Here is a 12,778-nt window from a genome sequence, read left to right as displayed (position 1 = left end):
GATGAGGTGTATCAGAAAATCTTTTTTGGGTTATAGTCCGCTCTCGTCAGACCTTCTGACTAGTGCTGTAAAAACACAGGTAATTAAGTGTTACGAAAAAGTGGGTCATACACCACGGAGATACAACCACACCGCCCCCAAACTAGGCTCCAAATGACTGTGCTCTGAGAAGGTGGGAGGGGTCTGAACACAGCGAAAGCAAAACTTTTATGTGGTGAGGAGCATTTTGGTTTTCACTGGTTTAGGTTAGAGAAAGTTAATCTCAATGTCAACTGCAAACCAAATAACTTTTAACGTGTTCTTGGAATTTTATGACAAATGCTGGCTGTTAATGTAATGGGAAATTCAGATTCAATGTCATAAACAGTCCAAGGGACAGTCTCAGGCTTAAATGACATGCCCATCACCAAAGAGCGAGTGCTGTGTGACTCAGTGAAGCAAGGCGGTCAAACCGAAACTGAAGACAAAGAAGCAAATTCTTATTATCCACATTAGCATCTCCTTCTCCTAGGGAGGATCAAAGTACTGTATACCACTTCCCCACACTTGTAGCCAGCTTGGGCATTCAACAGTCGTGGATATTTATCAAACCACCCCTCGACTTCTGTAGCAAGAAGGCAAAACGCAGTACATGAATTGAGCACATTCATTCATCTGTCACTCACGAGCCACAGAAATATTAATTCAATACATATGGACTCCCCATTATAAACAAGGACACAAAGAATGTGAAGGGATGCAGAGAGAAGAACCTAGAAGAATCTGCTTTCAAAGAACTCAAGTCTTGTATAAGGGATAAGACCTCGTCATGACCATGACAAATACAGATCATTCTTTTAAGACAAGATCTTTTCTAGCAGCTTCTTACTATTTTATTTTACTTATTCTTCTGATTTTATTTTTTTCTTATTTTACTGACACAAGGCTTGTAGATAACATTCCTACAACATTTTTCAGATGAATCTTTTAACAATCCCCTTAATTTTTTAGAAAGCGATTCTTTTTAAATTTTTATTTATTATTCATTTTATTTTATTTATTTTAGAAGTGAGGGGCAGAAGAGGATGTGAGTAGGGGAGGGTAGGGCACAGAGAGAGGGACAAAGAGGCTCAGCATGGAACCTGATGCTGGGCTTGATCCCAAGACTCTGGGATCATGACCTGAGCCAGCAAAAATCAAGAGTCTGACGTTCAACTGATGGACCAACCCTGGCACCGAATCCCCATAAGTTTTTAATCAAGGTTTTCTTTTAGTGCTTAAAATACTTCCTCACCTTAGCTATGTATTAGGATTCATCCCAATCCAAAGTCCTAGCATTTTCCAAAGGGAAGCACAGAAAATCAGCACAATCCCAGGAACTATAAAACCACACCAGAGGAATTTGAAGAGAAGTCTTTTTAAAGGGAGATAAAGGACTCAAAGTTGAAGGAAAGCTCTGGTTCCCAGCACAAGAAAGGATCACATTTTGGCACCATCAGGTATAAAATTAGAATTTTACAGCAGAAGATACTGTTTGGATTATGGATGGGGATCAGGCTAACCAACTTTTCCCATTTCTGGCAAACTGCCGTACTGTGTACTGATAACAAATTTTTAAATAACTAGAACACAATTAGTTGATCTAACTCTAGTACGATTTCGTATATAATTAAATTGTTCTCTTATGATTCCAAAGGCCCATTATGATCTTACAGGCCACTCAATAGTCCTTTTCATTGACAAGATACAGAAACTGAAAAAACACAACAGTTAATACTGATTTCCACTTGATAAATATAGTGGTGTGTCTACACAGGTATCTGTTCTTGTAAGAGTTGACTAATATTATTTGTGAAAAAAATAAGAAACAGGGAGATTATTGTCCTAGAAAATAATAGCTAAAGTCATCATTCCTAAGTTCCACCAAATTTGTAGGAGCTAATCAGTCCAGAACACTGCTTGCAAATTTGGAATTATTTGATTAATTCAAAAAAGTGGAGAAATACACAAAAGTATGAGTTTATAGTCAAGATTTATCTGGGTAGTTGGATTATAGGTAATTATTTTCTTCTTTGTTATTTTATATATTATGTGCAATAAACGTATTACTTTCACAATCAGGAAAATAAGGTTATTTCTGTCTTTATTTTTTTAATTAAAAAAAATTTTTTAATGTTTATTTTTTTTGAGAGAGACAGAGACAGTGTGAGAGGAGAAGGGGCAGAGAGAGAGGGAGATACAGAATCCGAAGCAGGCTCCAGGCTCTGAGCTGTCAGCACAGAGCCCAATGTGGGGCTCGAACTCACAAACTGTGAGATCATGACCCAAGCCAAAGTCAGCTGCTTAAGCGACTGAGCCACCCAGGCGCCCCAAAGCTACTTCTGTTTTAACAAAAAGAAACAAATTATTCTCTGATTTTGCTCTTCCTAGTAATTAAAAACACTTAATACATGGAACCCAGTATAATAATCTGGCCTGGCGACAAGTCAGACATGAAATACAGGAAACAATAGATTACAGCTTCTCGTTAAGCTCTACAAGGACTCTAAAAAGCCTGCTATACTCCAGAACTTTGCAAATACTGCTCTTTCTCATCATCATCCATGGTTTGCGCACTCTCCAGCTGCAAATGCCAGGGCCCTCACAACGATCAATGGAGGTGGGGAGGTGTCCTTGTAAGTAAGTGTGATGCTCAGAGACAGGTGTCACTTTGCTAATGAAAGGTATATCCAAAAGAGAGCACACAAATAATTTCTTAAAAGCAACAGATTGGAAATTATTAGAATAAGTTGATAAACTGTGCTACAACTGATAACCACTTGGTAAAGTAGCTTTATAATATGCATATTTGAGTTTATTTGCAGATTCACAGGCAATACCATGTGAAACTTCTGATTTACATATTAATGTACACTACCATTCTGGTACCACTACCCCTATCTGTACCATTAGTGTATATGCAGAGAATAAAAAATTATTTTCGGTGATGCTTTAAGCAGAACATAATCCTAACACCAAATGCTACAAATAAGTGCATCATACAATCTTTTTAAAAAAAACACAAAAGAATTGCCTTCAAAACTATGCCAATGGCGGGGTACCTGGGTGGCTTAGTTGGTTAAGTGTCCGGCTCTTGGTTTCATGTCAGGTCATATTCTCATTGTTTGTAGGTTCAAGCCCTTCATAGGGCTCTATGCTGACAGTGTGGAGTCTGCTTGGGATTCTCTCCTTCTCTCTCTGCCCCTCCCCTGCTCATGCGTTCTCTCTCTCCCTCTCAATAAAACCATATGCCAATGGTTTCCCAATAACTAAGAACTAAATATATATGTTCATAAAATTATTTTATAAATTACTCTTAATATTATTAATATTACAACTTCCAAACATAATGAACATAAAGAGAATATCTAAAATTTAAACTCTGGCACTAGAAAGGTGGTAAAAGTTAAAACTTGCAGTTTTTCAAGAATAATCAAGATGGTATGTATTTCTTTTGTAAATCAATAGTTTTAGATCATTATTATTATTTTAGATTATTATTATTTTTTAAAATATTTTATTTATTTCTGAGAGAGAGAGAGACAGTGTGAACAGGGGAGGGTCAGAGAGAGGAAGATACAGAATCTGAAGCAGGCTCCAGGCTTTGAGCTAGCTGTCAGCACAGAGCCTGACGTGGGGCTTGAACCCACGAACCGTGAGATCAGGACCTGAGCCGAAGTCGGACGCTTAACCGACTGAGCCACCCAGGCGCCCCTAGATTATTAATTAAGGCATAAAAATAAGTCTAATAAAACCTCTTTAACTAGACTAATTGAGGACAAGAAGACTGTTTTTTTTTAATTTTCTAATAATTGACAGCTATTTTGTTGAAAACCTTTTGAAAGCAGTTTCTTTTCTTAATTATAAAACATTTAACCATTTTCAATGATTCAGCAGGTCAGTGTCATCAGCTACTGATATCCTCCAGGGTCTATTCTCCATCTCTACTAAACCAAAGCTATCTTGTTTTCTGAATCTCTATTTCTGAAAAAGGGAAGTGGGATGTGTGCGGTAGGCAGGGTGGGGTGTGCAGGAGGGGTTTGAGTGGGGGTGGGGAAGTATGAAGGTTAGTTAATTCAGGGTTCTGGTTTGTTGGGTTCCAGGTAGCTAAGCTATCACTAAACATGAATTCAGTGTCTGGAATGAGGCAATCTGATTCCTAGGAGACATGAGAGCTTACAAGGAGAGCCCCCAAGGGTCTATCTTTGTGGGTATTCTCTACCTTATGCCATTCCATCTGGGTAACTTGGTTTGCTGGTCTTCTCTGGGGAATAACCGTGTCAGTGTGTCCATCTAAAAATTATGATCTCTGAGTTCATGGGGCTGAATTTATTTTGATTTAATTCTATATCTATGTCATTTCAACTGAAGCTTAGGGTGCAGGTAGCCACATGTGGATGTCAGGGATGAATAAGCACTGACTTTTCTCTCTCAGACTTGCTGACCTGGATTTTCTTTTCTATAAAAAACCTTTAATTCTAGTTTCTGGTATCTTAGCAGCAGAAACCTTTGTTATTTTGCTCTGTTCTCCATCACCTTTGCCCTCTCTCCATCACCTAGAGAGTTCATTTCTAAGCAGGTTTGGAAAGTCAGGGTAGGAACAGTGGGACTGATTTATACATATTGTACTTTAAATTTGATGACTAATTGGTTATACCTTTCCCTTAAGCCAAATATATACAAATGTATGCATTTATATATATATATAGTATATAATACACACGTGTGCACACACACACACAATCTTGATTATCCCCTGATTATTTCTTCTCTGTCCTTAAGAAGGAGAGAGAAAATTTAGGACAGGGGTTCCTGAGCTTTTTGGAACTATGGGTCCTTACACACTGCTCTTCAAGAATTACAAGCCCTGGTCAGACCCAAGGGCAGGGTCTGAAGGTAATACAGGAGTTCTGATGAAAATATGGCTACTGGACCCATGAGAATTTGCTGATAGTTCTTCAAGTCCAGCTTTCAAGAAACATAGAATAAAAAGCAAAATCCCCCCAATGTAGGGCTCTAATAGACTAACTTAGTTCAGTCCTGCTTATTCCTCACAGAACTGCAGGACTCACTAAACTGATCTGTGATTTATGGGTACTACAGTCATTTGATGATGAGGGGTAGATTAGATTTCATGTGGGGTATGTAAAACAGGCATTATAATAATTTGAGGCTCCATTGCAGGAGAATTATTTGTTAATTTTCTTCTAAAGCTTTTCCTTTTTTTGACTAGGCTTCAATCTGTGGCTATAATATAATCAAATCCATATTCTCTGGTTTGTGCCCCAATGTCCATCTCTACCAATGAAGACCTGTTATGTGCCACAGCTATGCACACGGGGCCATATGCCTGTGCATTATGGCACACTGTACTTGGACTCATTCATGAACACACAATTCAGGTGAACCAGAGCAGCCCCACTACAGGAGCACAGGTGGGTACACATTCCCTCCATCACAGTGAAACAGCTTTTCTATATGTATCAATGGCATTTGGTAGAGATTATAGTCGTTTATGGCAAGTTTCCTTGGTAGTTTCTGACAAATGTGTCCTTGCCCTGGCAGGAAACCCATCCCTAAGGCTGAAGTATACATTCTGCAGATCCCTTACCCTTGCCCAAAGGGTGCCCAGGAAAGTATCAGGGCTGAGGAAGGTATGAGGGACATAGCCATCTAGACTTACTCCGCCCTCACAAACTGTAACAGCCCTGTCAAGCTCCAGGTAGTTATTCTGTACAGCATTCTTGGAAGGCAAGTGATCTCTGAAATTCACTTAAAAAATGATTAATTAATTGGGGTGCCTAAAAATCATTAATTAGTTAAGTGTCTGACTTGCGCTTGGGTCATGATGTCATGGTTCTTGAGTTCAAGCCTTGCATCGGGCTCTGTGCTGACAGTGCAGAACCTGCTTAGGATCCTCTGTCTCTCTCTCTCTCTCTCTCTCTGCCCCTTCCCTGCTCATGACAGTGAGAAGCCTGCTTGAGATTCTCTCCCTCCCTCTCTCTCTCTCTGTTCCTTCCCTGCTCGCACTTTCTCTCTCTTAAAATAAATAAATAAATTTTAAAAAATCATTAATTATTTGTTATTGGGGTGAAATATATATAACATTTGCCATTTTAAAGAGTACAATTCAGTAGCATTAAGTATATTCATACTGTTGTACAATCATCACCACTATCCATCTCTAGAACTTTTTCATTTCCCCAAAGTGGAACTACCCATTTAATGTTCACTCCCTGTTCTACTCTACTCAAACCTTGGTATCTGTCATTCTATTTTCTGGCTATAAGCTTGACAACTCTAGGTACCTCATTTTAGTGGGATCATATAATACTCGTCCTTTTGTGTCTGGCTTTTCTCATTTAATATCTTCAAAGTTCATCTATGTTGTAGCATGTGTCAAAATTTCATATCTTTTTAGGACCCAATGATATTCCACTGTGTGTATATATCACATTCTCCTTATCCACTCATCTGTTCTTAGACATCTGGGTTGGTTCCACTTTTTGGCTATTGTGAATAATGCTGTAGGAACATGAATATATAAACATCTGTCCAAGTCTCTGCTTTCAGTTTATTTATTTATATTGAGAGAGGGAGATAGAGAGACAGAGAGAGAGGGAGAGGGAGAGAGAATGTATGGGGGAGAGGCAGTAAGGAGAGAGAGAATTCCAAGAGAGAAATCCAAGCCTGATGTAGGGCTTGATCCCACGAACCAAGAGGTCATGACTGGAGCCAAGATCAAGAGTCAGATGCTTAACTGACTGAGCCACTCAGGTGCCCCTCTCCAAGTCTCTGCTTTCAGTTCTTTTAGGTATATATCCAATGGTGGAATTGCTGGATCATGCAGTAATTCCATGTTTAATTTTTTTTTAGGAACTGTCATACTATTTGGTATATAGGTTTTTAAAATAAATAAATAAATAATAATAATAATGATCATTTTTAAATTTTTTAATGGGTATTTATTTATTGAGAGACAGAGACAGAACGTGAGTGGGGGAGGGACAGAGAAAGAGGGAGTCACAGAATCTGAAGCAGGCTCTAGGCTCTGAGCTGTCAGCACAGAACCTGATGCAGGGCTCAAACCCATGAACTGCGAGATCATGACCTGAGCTGAAGTCGGACGCTTAACTAACTGAGCCACCCAGGCACCTCAATAAATTATTTGTTAATGCAGATTTAGGTTTACAGCAAAACTGAGTGGAAAGGAGACAGGGTTCCCATACTTCTTATCCTCATACATGCACAGAACTTTTGCAGAGACACGCTAGAAAACTCATTGTCTTGAGGGCTTCACCCCAGGCTGCAGGGAGTGATTTAAGCAGGCTGTGTCAGGTCTGGCAGGAGCTTCAAGCACTGAGTCACCTAAGGCCAGTCACCTGAGGTGTCAGAGCAGCCTTCTTCCCTCCCCAGCCTGTAGTCATGAAACTGACACCAAATGTCACCGTATAGGAATACCTGATGTGTAAACATGGACACTTACAGACACCAAAGCAGGAAGGAGATTAAGGAGTGTTTGATCCAACCTACTTCTTCCATCTCATGGTGAAGATGCTTCATAAACTGAAAAGCTTGCTTCCAAGGATGCTGTGCAGAATAACTAATTAGTGCTTGACAGAGATGTTATAGTTTGTGAGGGTGGAGTAAGAAGACATAATTACATTACTTACAATTCTATCAGCCCTCTTACCAGCCATGTTCCTCTTTGGGCAGCCCCGAGAAGACAGCACTGGAATAACTCCTTACAGAACTCTTTCATCATCTATCACTTTTTTGCCTTATTTTTCTGATTCTGTGTTTTTTATTTTATTTTTTTAATTTTTTTTTAATGTTTTTATTTATTTCTAGGAGAGAGAGAGAGACAGCGTGAGCAGGGGAGGGTCAGAGAGAGAGGGAGTCACAGACTGAAACAGGCTCCAGGCTCCGAGCTGGCAGTCAGCACAGAGCCCGACGCGGGGCTCGAACCCACGAACCGCGAGATCATGACCTAAGCGAAAGTCGGACGCTTAACCGACTAAGCCACCCAGGCGCCCCCTGTGTTTTTTATTTTAAATACATGCACTTACATCTACCTTCAGGATCTCTGGATCTGCTAATGGTTAGGCAAGAGATAAGCTCCTTCATTATGTCTGCTTCAGAACTACTTTATGAACAGTGATTATTCTCAATTTCTAAGAGTTCTAATAAAAGGGCTGTATGTTCTCCTCTGAATGAACATTTACCATATCCAAGTAAAATGTTATAAATCACAATGCTTATCCACAGATTTAAAATGCCCAGAAATTTCTCATACATTTCCTGGACAGCATCACTCACACTATTTTTATGCTCACATTGACTCAATGAAACAAAAGAAAAAATGTTTAAAATTCTTACAATGAAAGCTAGAAATATACAAAATGCATATATATTCAAAGGCACATATGTACATTTGCATGTATGCTCACATATATCCAAATGTGCATTTGTTGAGCCAAAATCTTTCACGTTTTTCTATTAACATGGAATAAATTGTTCTTGTCCTCAGTGGAGAGGTGATTGGCTTGTTCCAAAGCTAATGCTGATCCTCAAAATATGTCAGTCCTGAGAACTTAAAATCCCACAAGAACCTGGACTTGATGACCTGGACTATTTATTAGAGATGTGGCTCCCTCCCCACATGTGTTTGTAAATTGAATCCCATGTAAGTGTATGAGAAGAAAGATAAAAGCAGCAATATATTTGTCAATCTGGGGGAGAAAAGATTTCCCTTTTGAGTGTATCTCAAACATGATGAGCATACGTACCTGCCAAAAGACTGTAGCTGTCATTTTAGCCTAATGGCAGCAGTCAGAGACCTTGCTGCAATCCAAGGGCAAAGGATGACCAGTACTCTAAAGCTGGTACAGAATAACAGCATCTATTTGGCTGGACTTACAAATGTGACAGTCCTAAGAGGACCTTCAAATTCTTTTCTTTTCCTTTTAAATTTTTTAATGTTTATTTATTTTTGAGAGGCGGCGAGGACAGAGACAGAAAGAGACACAGAATCCAAAGCAGGCTCCAGGCTCTGAGCCATCAGCACAAAGCCTGACGCGAGGCTCAAACCCATGAACTGTGAGATCATGACCTGAGCTGAAGTCAGACCCTTAACTGACTGAGCCACCCAGGCGCCCCACAAACTCTTCTTGGGACATGAGTCAAGATATTAAGTAAAGCACTAAATATGTTAATTTAGTGACATTTAATAGTGTACATTTAATATGTTTTTCTTCCTTTATTGTTCATCCTTTCAGTTACACGTGAATTAAAGCTGTGATTCTCAAAGTGGAGTCCCTGGACCACCTGCTTCAGCATCACCTGGCAACTTGTTAGAACAGCAACTTCCCAGCCTGCCCCAAATCTACTGAATCAGAAATTCTGGGCACGAGGCCCAGCAACTGTACTTTAACAGGCCCTCTAGGTGATTCTGGTGCAAGTTAAAGACCCACTGCATTAAGGAGGCACCAATAGGAAGATTTTAATCCCTTCCTCAGCCATAATTTTCAACATACTTTGTTAAAAGAAAAGTAACCCATGTGGGTTTAAGCTAGTTGTTATTATCATCTAAGAAAATTCATACCATTATTTGGTTTGAGGAAAGAAACCTCAGTCACAACTTACATGTAATTTTTCCAGGCTCTGTGCTGGCTTCGAGTCTTAGGATGCAGGGAACCGGGCGAAGGGAGAGATGAGAAGACTCCAGCAATCCATTCAGACATGGACCCCAAAGCTTTGCAGGGCAACCTTGTGACAGGTCAGTGAGTGTCCACCTGAATGGGGGGGGGAGGGGAAGAGCTGTCCATTAGCAGAGTAAACCTCTCGAGTTAACGTTTCTCCCTCCCCTCCTGACTTACGGGGCCTCTGGCTGTTTGCCTTTTGACTGCTCCACATAAACAGAACACGATAAAATGGCCCATGGTAATAATGCCTGAGCTCCACCCACGGGGAAGCCCTGCTAGGTGAGTATTTCCTTAGGTGAGCATTCCTCACTGGGCGTCCTTTCAAACCTAAAGGCAGTTTGGAGACCAATGTCCAATCTCACGAATATTTTCTTTCAACAAATGAGAACACCTTGGCTTAAAAGACACATGGGGATGCAGTAACAGGAAGATATAGGAAGCAAAGGACAAATTCGGGAATTCTAACTGAAATGAGATGCTTCTCTGATGCCTTAAATATGTTTATTAAATATGTAATATTTAAAATTTTTATTTTATTTATTAAAAACTTTTTTAGAGAGAGAGCATGAGTGAGGAAGAGGGGCAGAGGGAGAGGAGAGAGAGAGAGAGAGAGAATTTTAAGCAAGTTCCATGCTCAGTATGGAGCCTGATGTGGGGCTTGATCCCACAACCCTGGGATCATGATCTAAGCCAAAATCAAGAGTCAGACGCTTAACCAACTGAGCCACCCAGGCATCCCTAAATGTATTTATTTTTAAGACTTTTGTTTCTGATGCTAAAATGATACATGCTTATTGTAGAACACTTGGAAAATATGGAAAAGTGTAAAGAAAATAATACCTAAACACAGACTTTTAACTAGTGGGAATAAAGGAGAGGGAAGGTAGGTGGGGTGGGGGGTGGGGGGTGAAAATAGGTGATGGGGATCAAGGAGTGCACTTGCTGTGATGAGCAACCAGTGATGCATGGAAGTGTTGAATCACTATGCTGTACACCTGAAACTCAGAGAGCACTGTATATTAACTAACTGGAATTAAAATAAAATAAAGAAAAAAACAGATCAATTGTTACCCTGGCACTAATAAATCACTAATGATATTTTGTTGTATAATTCCATAACCTCTTAACCGAAACTCCTCAGCTTCAGTATATGTTCCAGAATCCAGAATTGTTCGGTTTTTAAAAACTGTTTTGATGCAACTATGATTTATCACATAATATTCCATCAGGGTCTGGAGCAGCACCCCATAATCTGACATATTTCATAATATTTCTGTAGCAAAACCAATGCATAATTCTTATTAAGTTGGATAAAACAGAATCTCACATTGGTTCAGGCCAGGTTTTTCTACCAAAGAAGTTACCAAGAAACCCTTTTGATTTTAGAATACTTTTGGATTCATAATTGGGGGTAAAAGATTGCAGACCAGTATTCTTTTCAGATACAGAAAAAACTCAAGTTTTGTTTCTACTTTTCATTCAGTGTTATACAAATGTGAGCCTTTCCCCAAGTAAAAACACTTCAAAACCATGCTTTTCAATGCCTATGCAATATTATATTCCACTTAGAAAAGGTTTTTTTTTTTTTTTACGATTTAACTTTGAGAATTACATTTTTTGCTGCTGTTAATGAAAATAACACTTTGAGGGACATATTTGAGTATCAGATTGTCTGAATTTCTGAATACTTTCTTAGGTGGATTCTAGAAAAATAATTATTGGGTCAACCAGTGTAAACTTTAAGGGTCTTGATGATTTTCCAGAAAAGCTATACCAATTTACACTCCTAACACAGCATGAATGCCTGGTTAATTTGTTTAACTACCCACATTATCATAGGCAAGGAAAAAATACACTTGCATCTCATACATCTTAACAAAGCTCTAATCAATGATAATCATACTTAGGAAATTTTATTTTTGTTTTTCTTACACAGAAGATAGTGAATAGCTCACAGTCTTTCACACAACAAAAGAGAAATGGGATTAATGTGAGTTTACCATCAACTGGAACCTCATTAGACCAGACTGAGTCAGATTTGGGCAAAAGAGAGGCTGTCACTTGTCCATGGAGTCCTAAGTTTGAAAGAGGTAGGAGGGTGGGTATGGAAATAATTCATACATCATCACGAGAAGACAGACAATCAGATGCTAATTATTTCTGGGATGATAAATTTTGCTTCCAGGCTACTGAGGACTTGTGTTTCCCTTCCTCTTGGTGCTACTTAGCATGGCTATCAGAGAGCAGAAAGAGATGTGAAGACAAAGTCAAATCAGATGAGTTAATAATAATAATGGCTAACCCTTATAAGTGTTCCCGATGAGCACCTTGTGTTCATTACCTCATTCAGTGTGCACTGGTATTAAAACTGGTAGCTGTAAAGTTTCAAAGTATGTGCTCACTCATCAATCACCATTGACCCTAATAGGTCTGGAGGAATTAGAAGTTTGGAATTTCAAAGAGCTATTCAAACCTACTGTCTTATTACCAAGGCTCCAAGTCTGGTTATAAACCACAGACTTTGGGGCACCTGGGTGGCTCAGTTGGTTAAGCGTCTGACTTTGGCTCGGGTCATGATCTCAAGGTTCATGGGTTCAAGCCCCGCGTTAGGCTCTGTGCTGACAGCTAGCTCAGAGCCTGGAGCCTATTTCAGATTCTGTGTCTCCCTGTCTCTCTGACCCTCCCCTGTTCATGCTCTCTCTCTCTCTCAGAAATAAATAAAATATAAAAAAATTAAAACAAAAACAAAAACAAAAAAAAAACCGCCACATTTTTTTGGTCAGCACCTTGTCTAGCATCTGCACAAAGCAGGGAAAATGATATAAATAAAATCCAAGAAAACTTTAGATAATAAAAAAATGCTTTGAAAGTCCTATAATTACAGGAGAGAGGCTGTATCTCTTAGAGTACAATAGGGAGTTGGGAGTCTGTTATATAACACAAAACAGTGTATACACAGAGAAGACCTGAAGATACACACACAATATATACTGAAAAAAAAAAAAAAAAAAAAAAAAAAAACACACACACAGACACATTCTTCCCAAATGTGACTG

General features: G+C 39.2%; 1 long non-coding RNA gene across 1 annotated transcript in view; it reads right to left on the bottom strand.

Annotated features, from left to right (window-relative positions):
* Window positions 1-9,668: 9,668 nt before the first annotated feature.
* Window positions 9,669-12,778, bottom strand: part of LOC120231868 — a 208,920-nt gene continuing 205,810 nt past the window's right edge. The window contains exon 3 of the long non-coding RNA XR_005528442.1: window positions 9,669-9,812. This is a non-coding gene — a long non-coding RNA (uncharacterized LOC120231868). The remainder of the gene's footprint in view (window positions 9,813-12,778) is intronic.

This window comes from Hyaena hyaena, unplaced genomic scaffold (assembly GCF_003009895.1).
Source record: "Hyaena hyaena isolate Hyena2069 unplaced genomic scaffold, ASM300989v1 scaffold_66, whole genome shotgun sequence".
NCBI classification, from domain to species: Eukaryota; Metazoa; Chordata; class Mammalia; order Carnivora; family Hyaenidae; genus Hyaena; species Hyaena hyaena.
Note: the sequence above shows the minus strand (reverse complement) of the source record. Positions and strands in the feature narration are given on the sequence as shown.